This window comes from Schistocerca piceifrons, chromosome 2 (genome assembly GCF_021461385.2).
Source record: "Schistocerca piceifrons isolate TAMUIC-IGC-003096 chromosome 2, iqSchPice1.1, whole genome shotgun sequence".
Taxonomy (NCBI): Eukaryota; Metazoa; Arthropoda; class Insecta; order Orthoptera; family Acrididae; genus Schistocerca; species Schistocerca piceifrons.
Window position 1 is genome coordinate 1,035,444,300 of NC_060139.1, and position 21,565 is coordinate 1,035,465,864.

At 47.2% G+C, this 21,565-nt stretch overlaps 1 pseudogene; it reads right to left on the reverse strand.

Moving 5' to 3' along the window:
• Positions 1–12,677: 12,677 nt before the first annotated feature.
• On the reverse strand, positions 12,678–12,795 carry LOC124778542 (annotated as a pseudogene).
• Positions 12,796–21,565: the final 8,770 nt, after the last annotated feature.

The window sequence follows — 21,565 nt, forward strand, 5'->3', positions numbered from 1 at the left end:
CTGTTCAGAATACATTCTGGAAGATAGCACTTATAGTAACTGAATATGGCGCCTTGCTAGGTCGTAGCAAATGACGTAGCTGAAGGCTATGCTAAACTGTCGTCTGCAAATGAGAGCGTCTGTAGACAGTGAACCATCGCTAGCAAAGTCGGCTGTACAACTGGGGCGAGTGCTAGGGAGTCTCTCTAGACTAGACCTGCCGTGTGGCGGCGCTCGGTCTGCAATCACTGATATTGGCGACACGCGGGTCCGACGTATACTACCGGACCGCGGCCGATCTAAAGGCTACCACCTAGCAAGTGTGGTGTCTGGCGGTGAGACCACACCATACAAGCCGCCAGCGGTCCTGGCGTGTTGTCGCTCTGCGCGGACCTCGCTGCTCCTGCGTCCCCAACCGAACTCCACACGGAAGAAGCACCGAGGTCGCCCCATAGATAGGGCAGCAGAACTGCATATCGATAAACGCCACTGCTGCCACTAGCGCACAGACATCGCTTACGAAACAGAGTGGCGCCAGTGAACACGAGAAGAAGACAAACAACGCAGCCATGCCAGAAAACCTACACACGGCACCAACGCGAGTCGCAGCACGGCTACATCCCATGGCGTTATTGCCTCTTTTGTTGACGTTCACAAGTGGAATGATAGTTATTCGTGGTGGATTTGGCTGCATATACACTGCCCTGTCAGATTAATGTGACTGCCGGACAAAAGCCTGAGTAACCGCATTTTGCATCGCGTACCGCTGCGAGACGTGAAGAAAGAGAGTCAGCGCGGTCCTGGAATGCACTGTCTGTGGCGGTCGGCAAGGTTGCAAACCTTGCCGACACGCTGCAGCGCGTTGCTGAGGCATTGATGACGGCCACACAAGCGGCCGCCAAGCAGCAGCCGCAGTGAGGCGCTCCCTGCGCCGTCCGCGGCGGGAGGTATGCAGTCGGCCCGCCAAGGGCCAGCACCGTTGTCCGCACACGCGGGTAACACAGAAGCCAACAAATCCTGAGAAGGGCAACCAGATGACAACTACAAAAAAGAGAAGAACATCTACAAATCGTCGAAGAGAAGACATGGAGGCAATGCAGGGGTATCCTGCAAGAACTCCGACTAACCGGGGGAAGAGGGTGCACCCTGAAGAAGATGCTCTAGCGGCGGTCCTGGAAGGTACAGACACGGATGAGGAGCCGTGCCGATCCCAGAGCCGTGGCCGGTTGCGCTGGGTTTCGCAGTTCATCGCGTGAACAGCCCGATCGAGTTGATCCCACAGATTCTCTGTCGGGCTTAAGTCCCGGGAGTTTGAGCTGTACTTATTGTACTCGCCCTGGTGCTCTTCGAAAGACATGTTGCATTGTCCTGCTGGTAGATTCCGTCGCGCCAAAGGAAAAACAAAGCTCCGTGTAGGGGTGGACATGGTTCCGATGATAGATGCATACTTGTGTTAATCCACTGTGCCTTCCAGAACGGCGAGATTCCCCACGAAAACATTCGCCGCACCAAAACGCTCCCTCCCCCGGCCTGGACCCCTTCCGGCAGGGCCGTACACTCCTACGACCGTGCGTCCGATGGAGCATAAAGCACGATTCATTGAAAAGGCTATCTGTCGCCAGTCAGTGGGCTGGCTCAAGCACAAGTGTTTTGGAGCACACCATTCAGCGCACATTGTTGAACGTGGTATTCCAAAGCAGATGACCGCTGTGTGTTCCCCTGTCGACCCAACGACGTTCAGTTGCGATTGCAGTGGACACTGGACTATCGAAGTCAGACAATGTATCAGTGACGACTGGTCAGCTAAATCACGTTTTTTATTACACCAAATCGATGATTGTGTTCTTACTCCCTGAGGGGTAAAATTAACTTTTCTGAGGGGTAAGAGTTTCACTATTGGATTCTGTTTTAGTCACGAAACTAAAATATTTTCAAAAGATCATTACTTTTATCACAATTTTGTAAGACTGATTATATAAGTTATCAATAATTTCCTCTTCTCAATTAGTGTCATTAATGCGGTGGAGTTCAGATTCCTCTCACAGCCCACCCACTACGCACATAAGTCGTGCTTTCTCCCGTACATAGCTGATGATAAAAGTGAAACGTATACGTAACAAATGCTAAATATCTCAATAAATTGTCTTCTCTAAGTTATAGATAATAACTGCAGTAGTCCAGAAACTGCCTCATTAATTGTTTCGAGGCAGAAAAATGAATTGACAACGCGACACAGCAGTAACTGCATAAAGGCTACTTTAGTCCTATACACAGTATTATATTATGATTATTATTATTAGAGTGGTTATACACAAAGCACCAACAGCTTGAAGTCGTCCAATTTCTGCCAGTTCGGAAATAAGGGATCAAGTTCAGAAATAACGAATCAAATTATTTACAAACAATAAGTATAGAGAACACATCTGAACTTGTCTGTGTGGGTGAAGCAAGTGCCGCAGTAGCGAGGGGAAATGCAGGGGAAGCGTGTTTCGTAACAAGTGTCTAACCTCACTGTGGATAGTTAGCTTTTTTACCTGAGGAGGAGATGCGGGTAGCACTTGCGATGCACCACAAATTGCTTCGTCATTCACTCTAATTTACACACACACACACACACACACACACACACACACACACACACACACACACAAACTACACAAACTAAATATCGTTCATATTGCATCATTTTAAAAATAAAAATTTTCCAAGAAAAATCTTTCATTGTAGAGTTTACTTAGGTGCTGAAGTTGGTGATAATGTGGGGAAAGGGGCTCCACAAATGGCAGGGGAGGGGGAGGGAGGACGGGGGTACTAAGTAATGTCTGATGGCACTCAGTGGTAGTGGTCTAAGAGAAGTTGGGAACCACTGTCACACGCCGTCATTCATCCGAACGGCTGCTCGAAACATGCACCACACTTAAGTCGTCCGCACACGGACCGTGCTGTCGAACGTCAACGTTGAGCGTACCAAGTTCAACGTGCTGCTCAACGCTCAGAACGATGCGACTTGTACATACGGTACGTGGGCCCCCTCGTGGTATACGCGATCGCAACGCACTCCAGCGGCAGTTGAGGGATGTTTCTTGTTCGTAAATCGCACTGTTTACTCAACGGGCGCGCGGAAAATTCCCACGCTAGCTCTATTAAAATGCACATTTCCTCCATCGTCCACGAAAAGGAAAGTAGCATGTCTCGTCAATACGGACACAGGCTTATAAAAGTTCCATTACAAACAGTGCGGTGCAAATTTGGAATACTTCTCCGCATAAGACAAACATTATTTCATTATTCCCACATTTTAGTAAAACCCTAAGGTCAGTCTTACTTGATCACTGTTCCTACTCAGTAGCAGAATCTTTGCAACATGTGAATTACGAAGCGTAAAAGAAAAGGGAGCAAAATATTTTTATACAAGTAGCGCAAGCTGTCCTGTAGATTAAGCCAATCGAAAAAGTCACCCCTCAAAAAAAGGTGAGCTTATATTTACATAACATCAAATATTATAACATATACTTTTATTCAACTAATAACAAAGTATCAGAACCTATTAAAAACGCGAATGTTAGGAAAAAAATTGGGTGTGTTAAGACGCGAACCACCGCCCCAGCAAAAACTCATTTCTGGACAGAGACGGTACTCACTACGCTAAACCAACAAGACGCAACTTGCCCTTAGCCAAGCCATTTTTGTTTTGTTTTTGTTTTTTTCCCGTTGTTGATCTTTGTGTTTGGTCGTTGCGGACGTCACATGACATCCGTTCAAGTTCGTTTGTTGATCCTTCCAGTCAGTTATTTTTTATTATTATTATTACAGAGGCCAACTAGCTCTCTGACCGAACACGCTGAGCTACCGTGCCGGCGACCATATTGTGTTATCGCATGCTAAAACCAATAATCGTAGATAATTATGTTACTAATTGAAATTCAATTATAACAAATTGTACCAAGAACAATGCGTTTTGGGTGGATCTTCAGTGTGACGCTAGCTTCAAATAGCATACTCTCATAATACGCAAGCTACAATAATTCTTTTGCCACGAATGTGATCTTTCTCATTATTTTATTGGAACGATTAACACAACTAACAACGGGTTTACCAGTGATTCTCAATTTGCTGGTGCTCAGAAACGGCATATATACATATAGGCTTGAAATGAATGCCAGTATGGCGCCTCACAACTCTGTACTGATGGGAGACGGCGTGCGTGTGATGTAGGTGGCGTTGTGCCATCTCATTGGTCAACGCTCAGACGCACTCTCAGAATATCTGACATGCCATATATTGCTCTGCACGTTCGGAAAGACTCCCGAACGTGCTATTGCACACTATGACGTCAGAAACACAGCACGCTCAATGCTCAACGTTCGGATGCACGGTCCGTCTGCCGACGGCTTAAGGATGAACGCCAATAAGAGCGCGTTCACGTGGGCTTACGTGGGACCTGTGGTGGTAATTGAAGACACCGTCGCCGGCCAGAGTGGCCGAGCGGTTCTAGGCGCTACAGTCTGGAACCGCGCGACCGCTGCGGTCGCAGGTTCGAATCCTGCCTCAGGCATGGATGTGTGTGATGTCCTTAGGTTAGTTAGGTTTAAGTAGTTCTAAGTTCTAGGGGACTGATGACCTCAGATGTTAAGTCCCATAGTGCTCAGAACCATTTGAACCATTTTTTGAAGACACCGTCGCAGCTGTGGACTTCACGAACATAACGGCATTTCACCTGCATCCCGTCATACTTCGATGTCTTCCCTGAGAGCAGTGGCATCTTTCAGCAGGATAATTGCCGTGTCACGAGACCAGAATCGTGCTACAGTGATTTGAGGAGCATGAAAATGGACTCACGACGATATCTTGGCCACCAAATCCGCTCGCTCTAAACCCGCTGTAACATATCCGGGACACTATATTGCGCCAGCTCCTCGCCAGCGAATCACCGGCTCGTAAATTACTGGAACTGTGGGACCTGTGCAGAGCTACCTGGTGCCACATACCTCTGGAGTCCAATCCAGTAGTTGCCGAGTTCATGCCAGTAGAGCTCTGAAGTTGGACCAACAGAGGGCGGAGGTTCTGGCTAATGTCTGATTGCACTCAGAGGCAATGGTCTAAGAAAGACTGGGGACCACTGATATACGCCACCATCGTACCGAACGGCTGCTCGAAACACGCACGACAGTAAGGACGGACGCCGGTGGGGGCACGTTCACGCGGGCTCCGTGGGCCTCTGGTAGTAATCGAAGACACCGTCACAGCTGTGGACTTGTCGAACAGAAGAGCGGTTATCCTGCGTCCCAGGTGATGTTTTGGCTCGTCAGTGGGCGCCCAGACGAATGCGAGCTACAGTAACAGGTGGTCCCAGGTGTGACGTGGTGCAGCAGCGACCGGCGGCGCGGCAAGCCGCGGCTGCCTTCTGCGGCCGTGGCTGGGCATTCAGTGGGGCCTCTCCATCACTGTCTGCCGCCTCGGCGTGGTGTATATACACCGCGGACCGCTTGCAGCCAGGCCATCCGTCATCGCCGCCGCTGCTACAGATACTGCGTGCGATACTCCCGCAACGAGCCGACGGCCATCCTTCCCAGAGGCCACGCCGTGTACGTCACACGCACCTCATTAATACAGGGCTACTCGCCGAGCCGTCTTACCGCAGGCGGCGGTTTCATACTGTTGGCTTCCACTGCCCTCCGATTAAACAGGACGTACAGCAACTCGAAATACACTACTGGCCATTAAAATTCCTAATGATTAGCTTTTCAGAGCGTTCACACAAGATCGGCGCCGGTGGCGACACCTACAACGTGCTGACATGACAAAAGTTTCCAACCGATTTCTCATACACAAACAGTAGTTGACCGGCGTTGCCTGGTGAAACGTTGTTGTGACGCCTCGTGTAAGGAGGAGGAGAAATGCGTACCATCACGTTTCCGACTTTGATAAAGGTCGGATTGTACACTATCGCGATTGCGGTTTATCGTATCGCGACATTGCTGCTCGCGTTGGTCGAGATCCAATGACTGTTAGCAGACTATGGAATCGATGGGTTCAGGAGGGTAATACGGAACGCCGTGCTGGATCCCAACGGTCTCGTATCACTAGCAGTCGAGATGACAGGCATCTTATCCGCATGGCTGTAACGGATCGTGCAGCCACGTCTCAATCCCTGAGTCAACAGATGGGGACGTTTGCAAGACGACAACCATCTGCACGAAGAGTTCGACGACGTTTGTAGCAGCATGGACTATCAGCTCGGAGACCGTGGCTGCGGTTACCCTTGACGCTGCATCACAGACAGGAGCGCCTGCGATGGTGTATTCAACGACGAACCTGGGTGCACGAATGGCAAAACGTCATTTTTTTCGAATGAATCCAGGTTCTGTTTACAGCATCATGATGATCGCATCCGTGTTTGGCGACATCGCGGTGAACGTGTATTCGTGTATTCGTCGTCGCCACACTGGCGTATCACCCGGCGTGATGGTATGGGGTGCCATTGGTTACGCGTCTCGGTGACCTCTCGTTCGCATTGACGGCACTTTGAACAATGGGCGTTACATTTCAGATGTGTTACGACCCGTGGCTCTAGCCTTCATTCGATCCCTACAAAACCCTACATTTCAGCAGGATAATGCACGACCGCATGTTGCAGGTCCTGTACGGGCCTTTCTGGATACAGAAAATGATCGACTGCTGCCCTGTCGAGCACATTCTCCAGATATCTCACCAATTGAAAACGTCTGGTCAATGGTGGCCGAGCAACTGGCTCGTCACAATACGTCAGTCACTACTCTTGATGAACTGTGGTATCGTGTTGAAGCTGCATGGACAGCTGTACCTGTACACGCCGTCCAAGCTCTGTTTGACTCAATGCCCAGGGTTATCAAGGCCGTTATTACGGCCAGACGTGGTTGTTCTGGGTACTGATTTCTCACGGTATATGCACCCAAATTGCGTGAAAATGTAATCACATGTCAGTTCTGGTATAATATATTTGTCCACTGAATACCCGTTTATCATCTGCATGTCTTCTTGGTGTAGCAATTTTAATGGCCAGGGGTGCGTGCTTTATTGTTTCAGTCAGACTGTTTTCGCTGTGGCCGGATTTGCGAGCAGGCTGTCTAGCCTGTGCCACCCCCACTCCCTCCCCCACTTCTAGATGAGTGGTCAGCGTGGCTGACCGCCATGCAGAGAATCCGGGTTCGTTACTACCAACGATTTGTGGGACTAGAATCGCGTGCACTCATCCATGTGATGCAAACGACTCTAGGTTACGAAAACTGCCAATGGCCGGGAGAGCGGTATGCGGACCTCAAGCTCCTCAATACCCTATCCGATAATGCCATTGGCGGAGGATACAGAGAGGTCGGTCCGTTCCGTGGTCGCACCAGGGCCTGTGGGCGGGATTATCTAGGCTGTAGTCTAGCGACCTGCACCACAAACCATTTAAATATAAAATGTTGTGTTTTGTGTTTGACCAGAGGTAACGTAGGCCCCTATATTTGCCGCGTTGAGTTTATTTAAAAAAAAATCTAAGTCATGTGACTAGAGGCAGGTAGCTCAATTTCTGTGATTACGCGCCGTGTGAAGTGTAGCTGACACGTAAAGTTTTTTTTTTTTTTTTTTTCATTTATAGCTGAAACCAAGCACTGATTTTAACAAGTTAACGGCTTGTTAAACACTCTTAAGACAAAAAGAAGTAGATGGACCACTAAGGAATCATCCAAATGGAAAGGAAATCTGTAGATGAGGTTTACATGCCCAAACAAGCAAATGATTAGAAGTTAAAAGAAACTGGATGATTTATTCAAAAAGAACAGCTTTACAAACTGAGCAACTCAGAAACGCATTGGTCCGTCCCTCGCCCTTATGCAGGCAGTGGGCATTGATTAATAGAGTTGTTGGGTGTCCTCCTGAGGGATATAGTGTCAAATTCGGTCCAATTGGGGAGTTAGATCACCAAAATCCCAAGCTGGATGGAGGGCCATTCCCATAGTGCTCCAAGTGTCCTCAGTTTGGGAGAGAGCCGGTGACCTTGCTGGGCAAGGTAGCATTTGGCAAGCACGAAGACCAGCAGTAGAAACTCTCGGCACGGGCTGTCTGCCATTATCTTGCTGACATTTAAACTCAGGATGGCTTACCATGAAGGCAACAAAATGGGGCCTAGCAGGGTCGCCAGATCTCTCCCCAATTGAGGTCGTTTGGATCATTATGATCAGAGCCCTCCAGACATCTCGAGATGGCCGGCCTAAGTGGCCGAGCGGTTCTAGGCGCTACTGTCTGGAACCGCGCGACCGCTACGGTCGCAGGTTCGAATCCTGCCTCGGGCAGCTTAGTTAGGTTTAAGTAGTTGTAAGTTCTAGGGGACTGATGACCTCAGAAGTTAAGTCCCATTGTGCTCAAAGCCATTTGAACCTTTTGAACCATGTCGAGATGTTGACTATCCAACTAGTCAGTTGGAGTGATTTGGCACTACTCGTGTATCCTTCAGGAGGACATCCAAGAACTGTAGCAATCAGTTCACAGAAGAATAACTACTTGCGTAAGTGCCAGAGGTAGACCAACGCGTTATTGACTTCCTCAGTTTGCAGAGCTCTTATCTCTTGAATAGGTCATGCAGTTTTTTATGAAATTGTAATCATTTGTTTGTGCATGTGCATCTCATCGCCAATTTCCGTTCCATTCCATTTGTTAATTCCCTCGTGGTGGGTAATTTTTTAGAGAGAGTATGTTAAGTTTTCGACAATCGTAACGAGTATGATATAAGGATGTATTTCAGCTTCTGCTTATAGGCAATAGGACATCGAATTGCGTGGACAGTGCAGGGTAGTTTGTTCCAGAGTCACACACCAGCTACACAGAAGGAGCCCACGAATGTTTTTGTTCCGTGGATGGGCACAGCTAGAATACTAGCTGTGCCCATACTAAATAAGCGAGGCTAATAGTTTTATTTTTACTCACAGTTTAATTTCGTGGTTTGTTCTTTCTGTTGGGCTTTTTGTCATCCTCGAAGGGATTTTACCTATGCGCAATGAAGGAGCAACAAAGCATAGGAACAGTCTCGCCTTCGAAATACATCGTCATTGCATGTTAATAATAAATTTGCACCCGTATATTTCCGAGTGCAGGCTATTATCTCTTGAGATATGTGAGAACAGCAGAGAAATACGACACGGTGTGCATCAGCGAATCTCAGAAACGTTTGACTGGAGCGATTTTCTAAGTAGATGTAAGAACTGCACTCTCGCCGCTCTGGACGGGTTTCCGCTGTAGTACCGCCTCGCTATCACTGTATTTCCCAATTGTTGCATCTGGTCCGGTCTCCACTCACTGAGGCTTCAACTCCTCCCTCGCACCTCTCCAAAATTTCCTAGGGATTTATAGCGCCGCGTCGCTTTGTTCAGTTGTCTCGGCTTCCCCGGGAGCGAAGTACGTACGTTTCCGCGCGAGGAGCTTGCCTTGCCTCGCCTCACCCTCATCCATATTCATGCGCCAGCTGTACTGCTCTTATGAACATTCATTCGCTGGTCTTGCAGGAACCGGCCGCGATAAGTCACTTAGCGCCGCCTCTAGTAGCTCGCGCCAGCATTCTGCGGCCGTGTAACCGCCTACGGTGGATGAGCGCTACCACCAGCGTCTCTGATTCTCGCTGATTTCCTTTTGACCTTGTTGTAGTTTTCGTTCCCTATTCCTGCTGCCACGCTGCACGCAGTTGCAGTGTTATTTGTGAAACCTAGCAGCGTTTTCGCAAAGCGAAAGGAATGCCCGACTGTACGTCGTCTGATTTAGTTTCAAAAGTTTGGTATTAACACTTCTTGCTTTCTTACAGCTGTACGCGATTTGACGTTTACTCTACGCTGATGGCGCACGGGAACAACGCAATGCCCAAGTTGTGCTTTGAAGTCGAACGGAATTACACTTTCTACAAAGCTCACACCCCATTGTAGTGTCTCGGACACAGCCCACGTGGGCCAGTTCCTTTGTTTTCGATCTTATTACAAATTTATCATTTCCACCTTCCCTCTACACCTACATCCACATGGATACACTGCAAATCACATTTAAGTGCCTGGCAGAGTGTTCATCGAATCAGCTTCACAATTCTCTATTATTCCAATCTCGTATAGCGCACGGAAAGAATGAACACCTGCATCTTTCCGTACGAGCTCTGATTTCCCTTATTTTATCTTGGTGATCGTCCTTCCCTATGTAGGTCGGTGTCAACAAAATATTTTCGCATTGGGAGGAGAAAGTTGGTGTTTGGAATTTCGTGAGAAGATTCCGTCGCAACGAAAAACGCCTTTCTTTCAATGATGTCCAGCCCAAATCCTGCATCATTTCTGTGACACTCTCTCTCATATTTCGCGATAATACAAAACGTGCTGCCTTTCTTTGAACTCTTTCGATGTACTCCGTCAGTCCTATCTGGTAAGGATCCCACACCGCGCAGCAGTATTCGAAAAGAGGACGGACAAGCGTAGTGTAGGCAGTCTCCTTAGTAGGTCTGTTACATTTTCTAAGTGTCCTGCCAATAAAACGCAGTCTTTGGTTAGTCTTCCCCACAACATTTTCTGTGTGTTCCTTCCAATTTAAGTTGTTCGTTTTTGTAATACCTAGGTATTTAGTTGAATTTACGGCTTTTAAATTAGACTGATTTATCGTGTAACCGAAGTTTAACTGATTCCTTTAAGCACTCATGTGGATGACCTCACACTTTTCGTTATTTAGGGTCAACTGCCACTTTTCGCACCATTCAGATATCTTTTCTAAACCATTTGGCAATTTGTTTTGATCTTCTGATGACTTTATTAGTCGATAATCGACAGCGTCATCTGCAAACAACCCAAGACGGCTGCTCAGATTTTCTCCAAAATCGTTTATATTGATAAGGAACAACAAAGGGCCTATGACACTGTCTTGGGGAACACCAGAAATCACTTCTGTTTTACTCGATGACTTTCCATCAATTACTACGAACTGTGACGTATCTGACAGGAAATCACAAATCCAGTCACATAACTGAGACGATATTCCATAAGCACGCAATTTCACTACGAGCTGCATGTGTGGTAGTGTCAAAAGCCTTACACAAATCCAGAAATACGGAATCGATCTGAAATCCCTTGTCGATAGCACTCAATACTTCATGTGAATAAAGAGATAGTTGCATTTCACAGGAACGATGTTTTCTAAACCCATATTGACTGTCTGTCAGTAGACCGTTTTCTTCGAGGTAATTCATAATGTTCGAACGAGCGAGGTGGCGCAGTGGTTAGCACACTGGACTCGCATTCGGGAGGACAACGGTTCAATCCCGTCTCCGGCCATCCTGATTTAGGTTTTCCGTGATTTTCCTAAATCGTTTCAGGCAAATGCCGAGATGGTTCCTTTGAAAGGGCACGGCCGATTTCCTTCCCAATCCTTCACTAACCCGAGCTTGCGCTCCGTCTCTAATGACTTCGTTGTCGACGGGACGTTAAACACTAACCACCACCACAACCACCACCACCACCACCACCACCATAATGTTCGAACACAATATATGTTCTAAAATCCTGCAGCATATCTACGTTGACGATATGGGCCTGTAATTTAGTGGATTACTCCTACTACCTTTCTTGAATATTGGTGTGACCTGTGAAACTTTCCAGTGTTTGGGTACGGATCTTTTGTCGAGCGAACGGTTGTATATGATTGTTAAGTATGGAACTAATGCATCAGCATACTCGGAGAGGAACCTAATTGGTATACAGTCTGGACCAGTAGACTTGCTTTCATTAAGTGATTTAAATATTCTGATAATGATATAATTTCTATACCGTTACTACGCTCAATACAGGGTGAACATTAATAAAACTGACAGAGTGCACGGACGGATTCGTGACCGAAAATAGAGGGGGAAAGTCCTCATGAACATATGTCCGGAAATGGATCGCTGCCGAGGTAGATGGCGCTGACTGATGACCGTTCCTCTGACCACGCGCGGTGTGTGTTCTCTCTGGTTGGAACGCATTTCCACTACAGACGCCATTTTGAAGGCTACGGGTAGCGCCACCATCCATCGGAACGTCATGATCTGTTGGTTGGTTGGTTGGTTGGTTTGGGGAAGGAGACCAGACAGCGTGGTCATCGGTCCCATCGGATTAGGGAAGGATGGGGAAGGAAGTCGGCCGTGCCCTTTCAGAGGAACCATCCCGGCATTTGCCTGGAGTGATTTAGGAAAATCACGGAAAACCTAAATCAGGATGGCCGGCCGCGGGATTGAACCGTCGTCCTACCGAATGCGAGTCCAGTGTCTAACCACTGCGCCACCTCGCTCGGTCTTCTTGATCTGTGATCTGTAGGGGCTGTAGCGGGATTATTCCACGATGCCGCACAGCAAGTCTGTCGGAGAAAAAAAAAAGATGTTGCGTTAGTTAGTTAACACCCCTCGTACGTTAATCCCACTGTGAGTCAAGACGTAGTGCCTTAATGGAAAAATGTTCGCAGTTGTTTACTCCTCCTCCTCCTCCTGCACACGCCATGAAGGCCTAAAGGTACCGACCGGCCGCCGTGTCATTCTCAGTCCACAGGTGTCAATGGTTGCGGATATGGAAGGGCATGTGGTCAGCACACCGCTCTCTCGGCCGTATGTCAGTTTACGAGACCGGAGCCGCTACTCCTCAATCAAGTAGCTCCTCAGTTTGCCTCACAAGGACTGAGTGCACCCCACTTGCCAACAGCGCTCGGCAGACCGGATGGTCACCCATCCAAGTGCTAGCCCAGCCCGACAGCGCTTAACTTCGGTGATCTGACGCGAACCGGTGTTATCACTGCGGCAAGGCCGTTGGCTGTTGTTTACACGATCATGATTTGTACCCTGTCGTGCACCTCTTCATTCGAAGCAAAGGAGAGAAATCGGGACTGTATGGAGGATGTGTAAGGGCATTCCAGAGAAACTTTTGCACCGTAGGCGAAACAACCTTGGCAACATACGGGCGTGCCCCGTCGATTTGCTGGTAACAGAAATACCTGTAATTAGATGCGAATCCGATGTCTCCATGGTCAGTGGACGGAAAATTTGCAGATAAGATGCCATTTATCTGCAGATAGGGAAATGGTATCAGGCACGACAGCTAATTCACTTACAACTCTTCACAGTGCAAGCGCTACAAGGAGCTTAGTTTCGCAGTGAATGACGCTGGTAGTTTTGAAATTTCAGTATCCATCACGTGTTCTGGTTTTCTTCAAAGTGATATTAGGCTGATATTTTTGTCCGTCTGTCTGTCTAGTGGGGCAGGGAGGGAGTACTGTTCGCCAAGATTCTTTTTCTAGGATTGACTGGAAGGCGGAAGGCAACAGCTAGGTACATCCATGTTCTTGCTAGTCCAAAATATTTTTCATCTCGATTTGCATAGATATTTACTAACATTCGTATATAACGTAGTTTCTTTAATTTTCAAGTGATCTGTATGGAAATGGCGGTGGAGGAAGAGAGTAATGTAACATAACCCACTACGTGAACTGTGTATCTCCTACACTTCACCTGTTACTATGTCTTTAGTGTTACGACAGTCACACATATGCATCTGAGACTAACAGAATATGTCGTTATAAATTAAAATTTGTACGAGGCCCGTATACGAATTCGACATCTGGCTCGTCATGTTTTACCGAAAAACCAACCAGGGCTTTTTCCTTCTGGAGTGACATCACTGGGGAGGAACATATATGACGGAATACTGTCGCGTGCTCTAGTGTGGTATCATTCATAAGTTAAATGAGATTCACTGAAATGAATAGTTTTATCCTTCATTAATTTCATTTCATTGAATTTAATTCAATTGGTATTTAATATTTGTTTGAGGCCTGCAGTTTGTTTGTAATTACCAGTCTAAAACTCTTTCAGTCCCATGATATTCATTTTAACCTGAGAACACTCATATTCCACGCGAGTAAGAATGATTTCTGCAGATCTGTAGGTTAGAATAAGTGTACGCGTTATGAGCAGCTCAAAAATGTTCAAATGGCTCTAAGCACTATGGGACTTAACATCTGAGGTCATCAGTCCCCTAGACTTAGAACTACTTAAACCTAACTAACCTAAGGACATCACACACATCCAAGCCGGAGGCAGGATTCTAACCTGCGACCGTAGCAGCAGCGCGGTTCCAGACTGAAGCACCTAGAACCGCTCGGCCACAGCGGCCGGCTTTATGAGGAGCGCCTCGGTAGAGTCACCACGTTAGAGAATGTGCAGATCATAACTGTACTCATATTCACATTTCGTTTTCGCGAATTACGACAGTAGCGTTCATGCGACCAAGCGCTAGAAGCTCACACTCGATTTTTGACACTGCTCTCAATTTACTGACCTGGAAAATGTGCGCACACCTGTGAATCAGTGGCTGCGTTGAACTGAAACAATCAGACTTCATGTATGTGTTTACTGCATTGTCTTGAATAAGTTTAAGGCATTGACATGACAGCTGCCTTCCTCTTATTCTTTTGCATTGAAGTATGCAATATTATATATGTTGCGTGTGACTTTCTACAAAACGCTAAGGAGAGAGGGGCTACATACTGGTGCGACAACTGTCGCCGTAAAAAAGGTGGACACAAGGAGAAATCGTTAGCCTACAAATTACCACAGTAAACAGAAGACTGACTTAACTTGTGTTTTTCCAATTATATGAAGGCTAATTACAAATATGAGGGTGAGTCAAATAAAAACTTTAAATTTGTAATAACAAATCGAAATTTCGCGCCGTTATCCTGTAAGTTGGTAAGCTTGCTATAAACAGCGTGCAGAATGACCAGTAGGTGGCAGCATAGTGCAGAAGCACACATACCGTCGCAGTATCAGTATAAAAATGGCCGCCCAACTTGCGACTTGCACTAGGGAAAAACAGCGTTCTGTTATTCGGTTTTTGCGTAGTGAAAGCGTGAAACCTATTGAAATTCATCGCCGAATGAAGGTTCAGTATGGTGATGCATGTTTGTCACAGCAGCGAGGCTAGGAATCGAGTAGGAAGTTCGCAAATGGTGTGACTTCAGTGGAAGATGCTCCTCGTCCAGGTCAGGCACAACGAGTTGTGACTCCACAGAACATTGCAGCAGTTGAAGCCATGTTGTTGTTGTTGTTGTGGTCTTCAGTCCTGAGACTGGTTTGGTGCAGCTCTCCATGCTACTCTATCCTGTGCAAGCTTCTTCATCTCCCAGTACCTACTGCAACCTACATCCTTCTGAATCTGCTTGGTGTATTGATCTCTTGGTCTCCCTCTACGATTTTTACCCTCCACGCTGCCCTCCAATGCTAAATTTGTGATCCCTTGATGCCTCAAAACATGTCCTACCAACCGATCCCTTCTTCTAGTCAAGTTGTGCCACAAACTTCTCTTCTCCCCAATCCTATTCAATACCTCCTCATTAGTTACGTGATCTACCCACCTTATCTTCAGCATTCTTCTGTAGCACCACATTTCGAAAGCTTGTATTCTCTTCTTGTCCAAACTGGTTATCGTCCATGTTTCACTTCCATACATGGCTACACTCCATACAAATACTTTCAGAAACGACTTCCGGACACTTAAATCTATACTCGATGTTAACAAATCTCTCTTCTTCAGAAACGATTTCCTTGCCATTGCCAGTCTACATTTTATATACTCTCTACTTCGACCATCATCAGTTACTTTACTCCCTAAATAGCAAAACTCCTTTACTACTTTAAGTTTCTCATTTCCTAATCTAATCCCCTCAGCATCACCCGATTTAATTTGACTACATTCCATTATCCTCGTTTTGCTTTTGTTGATGTTCATCTTATATTCTCCTTCCAAGACACTGTCCATTCCGTTCAACTGCTCTTCCAAGTCCTTTGCTGTCTCTGACAGAATTACAACGTCATCGGCGAACCTCAGAGTTTTTACTACTTCTCCATGAATTTTAATACCTACTCCGAATTTTTCTTTTGTTTCCTTTACTGCTTGCTCAATATACAGATTGAATAACATCGGGGAGAGGCTACAACCCTGTCTCACTCCTTTCCCAACCACTGCTTCCCTTTCATGCCCCTCGACTCTTATAACTGCGATCTGGTTTCTGTACAAATTGTAAATAGCCTTTCGCTCCCTGTATTTTACCCCTGCCACCTTCAGAATTTGAAAGAGAGTAGTGAAGGATAACCGCCGAGTGACACTGAATGACAGTGCAACATGTTTACATATGAGTCATGGGTCAGCACACCACATTGTGCATGATGTGCTCTAGTTTCACAAAGTGTCTGCAAGATGGGTGCCACGGCAGCTGACTCTTGAAATGAGAGAACGACGTGTTAATGCTTGTGAAGAACTTGTTCGGCGCTTTGAACGAGAAAGTGATGGCTTCCTTGCAAGAAACGTTACTGGGGACGAAATCTGGGTTCACTTCCACCAACCGGTAACGAAGAGAGCGAGCAACCCAGAACTTGCCCCAAGTGATTTTCATGTGTTTGGACCACTCAAAGACTCAATGGGAGGAAAGGAATTCCGTTTTGATGAAGAGGTACGCCACGCTGTGCGTGAGTGGTTGCGCGGACTACCAAAATAATTTTTTTTCTAAAGGAATTTATGCACTTTGTAAGCGCTGGAGGACTTGCATTGAGCCTGGGGGAGATTACATTGAAAAGTAATATATCTTTGTACCACTTCTGCACAATAAATAATATTTAAGGTTTTCATTTGACTCACCCTCGTAATCCAGCAAGAGACAGAGTCCAGCCGTCACAATGCCTACAGGGACTAGGCTGTCTGAACTAAGCATGAACGTTGATGGAGCCGCAACTAGGCGACGTCTGTGTAACGAAGTGGCTCCAAACGCGAGTGGGCTTTGTGACTGCCACCCGCCGCCCTATGTCAAGGCGGCAGAGGGCGCTCGTGGTACGCAGCTGCTTGAGGCGTGCTCCACTGGTTCCACCTACTCCCACACGACTGCTATCAGCGTCTGATGGAAACTTGCAATTCCGTTGCCAACTTAAAGACGCCTGTAGGGTGATATCGATACATAATATCACAATATACATACATCAGCCTAAACATTGTGGCCAGCTGCTTATAAGCGTGTTCGTCCACGTTTGGAACTCAGTGCAGCATCGATTCTGCGTGTAGCATGTCCCCGACAGGAACTTTAGAGTTGTCCGGAGCTTTGTGGCGGCAGACGTCTGCTCACAGACCGCAAGTTACGTGCCCGTGGTCTGTGGGCGCTGAGGTAATGCCCTATATCGTCCCAGATGTGTTCCTTGGGTTTGAGATCAGGCGAATTTCGTGGTTAACAGATCGACGTCAATTCGCTGTCATTCTCCTTAAACAACTGTAGTACGATTCTGACCTTGTGACATGAACAACTTTTGGTGTCATCGCACATTTTATTTTTCATTAGGGTGGAAAACATTCACTCACAGAGTGAATGTTAGTTTCGCTTGTTGATCCTTTTGATCTGTTTCTGCGTCTAATGAGAGGCATTTTTCCAACCTGACAATCACCTTACTGCTAATGGAAGCCTCCCTGAAACGCCAGCAAGGATTGGTTTGGGACTGTATTTTAGCTGAAGTTTTTTTTTCGTTTTGCTATTGTTCTCTTTCCTCCTTTCTGTCCTTTCATTCAGTAGGTGCTGCAAGATTTGTGGGTCCTTGTGTGGGTTCTGATTTCTTCCGATCGTGGGTTATTTTCAGTAAATGGCTGCTATTGTTGTTTGCGTTGGTAGATGGTATCTGCAACTTGCGAAGTTTCTGACATGGAAGTACTTGTTGATTTCTTCTGTGATGAGTGTTGCACTGCTCTTTCAGTTGCACTGCTCTTTCAGTTTATACCTACACTAAGTGATAAAAAGTATCCGGACACCTGGCTGAAAAGCACTTAAAAGTTCGTGGCGCTCTCCATCGGTAATGCTGGAATTCAGTATGGTGTTGGCCCACCCTTAGCTTTGATGACAGCTCCCACTCTCGCAGGCAGACGTTGAATCAGGTGCCGGATGGTTTCTTGGGGAATAGCAGCCCGTTCTTCACGGAGTGCTGCACTGAGGAGAGGTATCGATGTCGGTCGGTGAGGCCTGTCACGAAGTCGGCGTTCCAAAACATCCCAAAGGTGTCCTGTAGGATTCAGGTCAGGACTCAGTGCAGGCCAGTCAGCTACTGGGATGTTATTGTCGTGAAACCACTCCGCCAAAGGCCATGCATTATGAACAGATGCTCGATCGTGTTGAAAGAAGCAATCGCCATCCCCCAATAGGTCTTCAACAGTGGAAACCAAGAAAGTACTTAAAACATCAATGTAGGCCTGTGCTGTGATAGTGCGACGTAAAACAGGGGTGCAAGCCAACTCCATGAAAAATACGACTACACCATAACACCACCGCCTCCGAATTTGACTCTTGGCACTACACACGCTGGCAGACGACGTTCACAGCGCATTCGTCGTAGCCACACACTGCCATCGGATCGCCACATTGTGTACCGTGATTCCTCACTCCACACAACCTATTTCCACTGTTCAGTCGTCCAGTGTTTACGCTCCTTACACCAAGCGAGGCGTCGTTTGTTATTTACCGGCGTGATGTGTGGCTTACAAGCAGCCGCTCGACCATGAAATCCAAGTTTTCTCACTTCCTGCCTAACAGTCATAGTACTTGCAGTAGATCCAGATGCAGTTTGGAATGCCTTTTCGATAGTCTGGACAGATATCTGCCTATTACACATTGCGATCCTCTTCAACTGTTGGCGGTCTCTGTGAGGACGAGGTCGGCCTGTACGCTTTTGTGCTGTACGTGTCCCTTCAAGTTTCCACTTCACTATCACATCAGAAACAGTGGACCTATGGATGTTTCGGAGTGTGGAAATCTCGCGTACAGAGGTATGGCACAAGTGACACTCAATTACCTGATCACATTCGAAGTCCGTGAGTTCCGCGGAGTGCCCCACCTGCTGCTGTTTCACTATATGTAAAGACTACTGAGGTCGCTGATATGGAGCACCTGGCAGTAGGTGGCAGCACAATGCATCTAATATGAAAAACGTATGTTTTTGAGGGTGTTCGGATACTTTTGATCATGTAGTGTATCTTCGATGTTGGTTTTATCAGCCTTAAACTTAATTTTTCTGTGTTTGGTAGTTGGTATGCTTTTTCTGTTGTTCGTATTGAGTGCTGCATTCACAGTAATTCGTAGGATTCTTCCCTCGGTTGCGAAAATTCTTTAGGGTTTTAGTATTGAGACTCGCGTATTCTAGTACTGGCCTGATGAAGACTTTATATCTGAATAGCAATGTTGCTACGTTCGCACAATTTGCCCTTCTCCTTGTGAGTTCGATCGGTCCCAGAGTGAATCTCGCTTTACCTGTTCTTGCTTTTGTGTGATGCCTCCGTCATAGAGTTCTTTCTAGTTACACGTCTAGCTAAATGCCGTTTCTTTTGGCGATATCTCTTGTCCCCCATTGCCGATACCGATGTTGGTTCGGTCCTGTGGTTTATCGTGTCTTCTGTTTTTGTTCTGGAATGCTGTTAGTTGGCGTTTGAGAGCGTTTGGCTCGGTTTCCGACATCTATATCCACGGTTATACAGTAGTTACCTGATTAACTGGCGATTCATTTCCACTTGACCATTAGCTGCTTGGGCGTGTCACCAATTAGCAACGTCACCGTCCTCTAGTGATAGTGAGAGTAAATGCGAGTGCCACGTGGAGGCGGGGAGCTGCTGTTCTGTGCGGCGTGCAGTGTGTGTGTGTGTGTGTGTGTGTGTGTGTGTGTGTGTGTGTGTGTGTGTGTAGGCGAGCTCTCGGCAAGCTGCCAGCTCCCCCATTTCCTACCAGCTAACGACTTTATTTCATCACGGACAGCTTCAATAGGCAGCGGCAACAATTTGCCGCCCACAACGACAGCGCGGGGAAAGAGAGACAAATGAAGAGCACAGATTTGCGCCCTGACAGTGGCACGCACGCACAAGCGCGCGGCTGGGTGGGCGTTCACGCGGCGGCGGCCTATGGGCGCGGATTGGCGGCCCGCATCCGCATTGAACTGGACTGTTGCCGCATAGTCTTCCCTCGGCACATTCCGTCGGCGCGGCTGTCTTTATGGCTTCATCTATTAAATCCCGACCACTTCACGCCGCCGCGCAGTAATTTTAAAAACATATCAAACCCTAGTCCCCATCACCTACACACACACACACACACACACACACACACACACACACACACGTATACTAGTGGCCATTAAAATTGCTACACCAAGAAGAAATGCAGATGGTAAACTGGTACTCATTGGACAAATATATTATACTAGAACTGACATGTGATTACATTTTCACGCAGTTTGGGTGCACAGATCCCGAGAAATCAGTACCCAGAACAACCACCTCTGGCCATAATAACGGCCTTGATACGCCTGGGCATTGAGTCAAACAGAGCTGGGATGGCGTAAACAGCTGCCCATGCAGCTTCAACACGATACCACAGTTCATCAAGAGTAGTGACTGGCGTATTGTGACGAGCCAGTTGCTCGGCCACCATTGACCAGACGTTTTTAATTGGTAAGAGATCTGGAGAATGTGCTCGACAGGGCAGCAGTCGATCATTTTCTGTATCCAGAAAGGCCCGTACAGGACCTGCAACATGCGGTCGTGCATTATCCTGCTGAAATGTAGAGTTTCGCAGGGATCGAATGAAGGGTAGAGCCACGGGTCGTAACACATCTGAAATGTAACGTCCACTGTTCAAAGTGCCGTCAGTGTGAACAAGAGGTGAGCGAGACGTGTAACCAATGGCACCCCGTACCATCACGCCGGGTGATACGCCAGTATGGCGATGACGAATACACGCTTCCAATGTGCGTTCACCGCGATGTCGCCAAACACGGATGCGACCATCATGATGCTGCAAACAGAATCTGGATTCATCCCAACAAATGACGTTTTGCTATTCGTGCACCCAGGTTCGTCGCTGAGTACACCATCGCAGGCGCTCCTGTCTGTGATGCAGCGTCAAGGGTAACCGCAGCCATGGTCTCCGAGCTGATAGTCCATGCTGCTGCAAACGTCGAACTGTTCCTGCAGATGGTTGTTGTCTTGTAAACGTCCCCATCTGTTGACGCAGGGATCGAGGTGTGGCTGCACGATCCGTTACAGCCGTGCGGATAAGATGCCTGTCATCTCGACTGCTAGTGATAGGAGGCCGTTGGGATCCAGCACGGCGTTCCGTATTACCCTCCTGAACCCACCCATTCCGTATTCTGCTAACAGTCATTGGATATCGACCAACGCGAGCAGCAATGTCGCGATACGATAAACCGCAATCGCGATACGCTACAATCCGACCTTTATCAAAGTCGGAAACGTGATGGTACGCATTTCTCCTCCTTGCACGTTGCATCACAACAACGTTTCATCCTCATGTCAGCACGTTGTAGGTGTCGCCACCGGCACAAACTATGTGTGAATGCTCTGAAAAGTTAATCATTTGCATATCACAGCATCTTCTTCCTGTCTGTTAAATTTCGCGTCTGTAGTACGTCATCGTCACGGTGTAGCAATTTTAATGGCGAATACTGTACATACATGGTGACAATTATTGAAGTGTATGGAAAAAATGCACATTA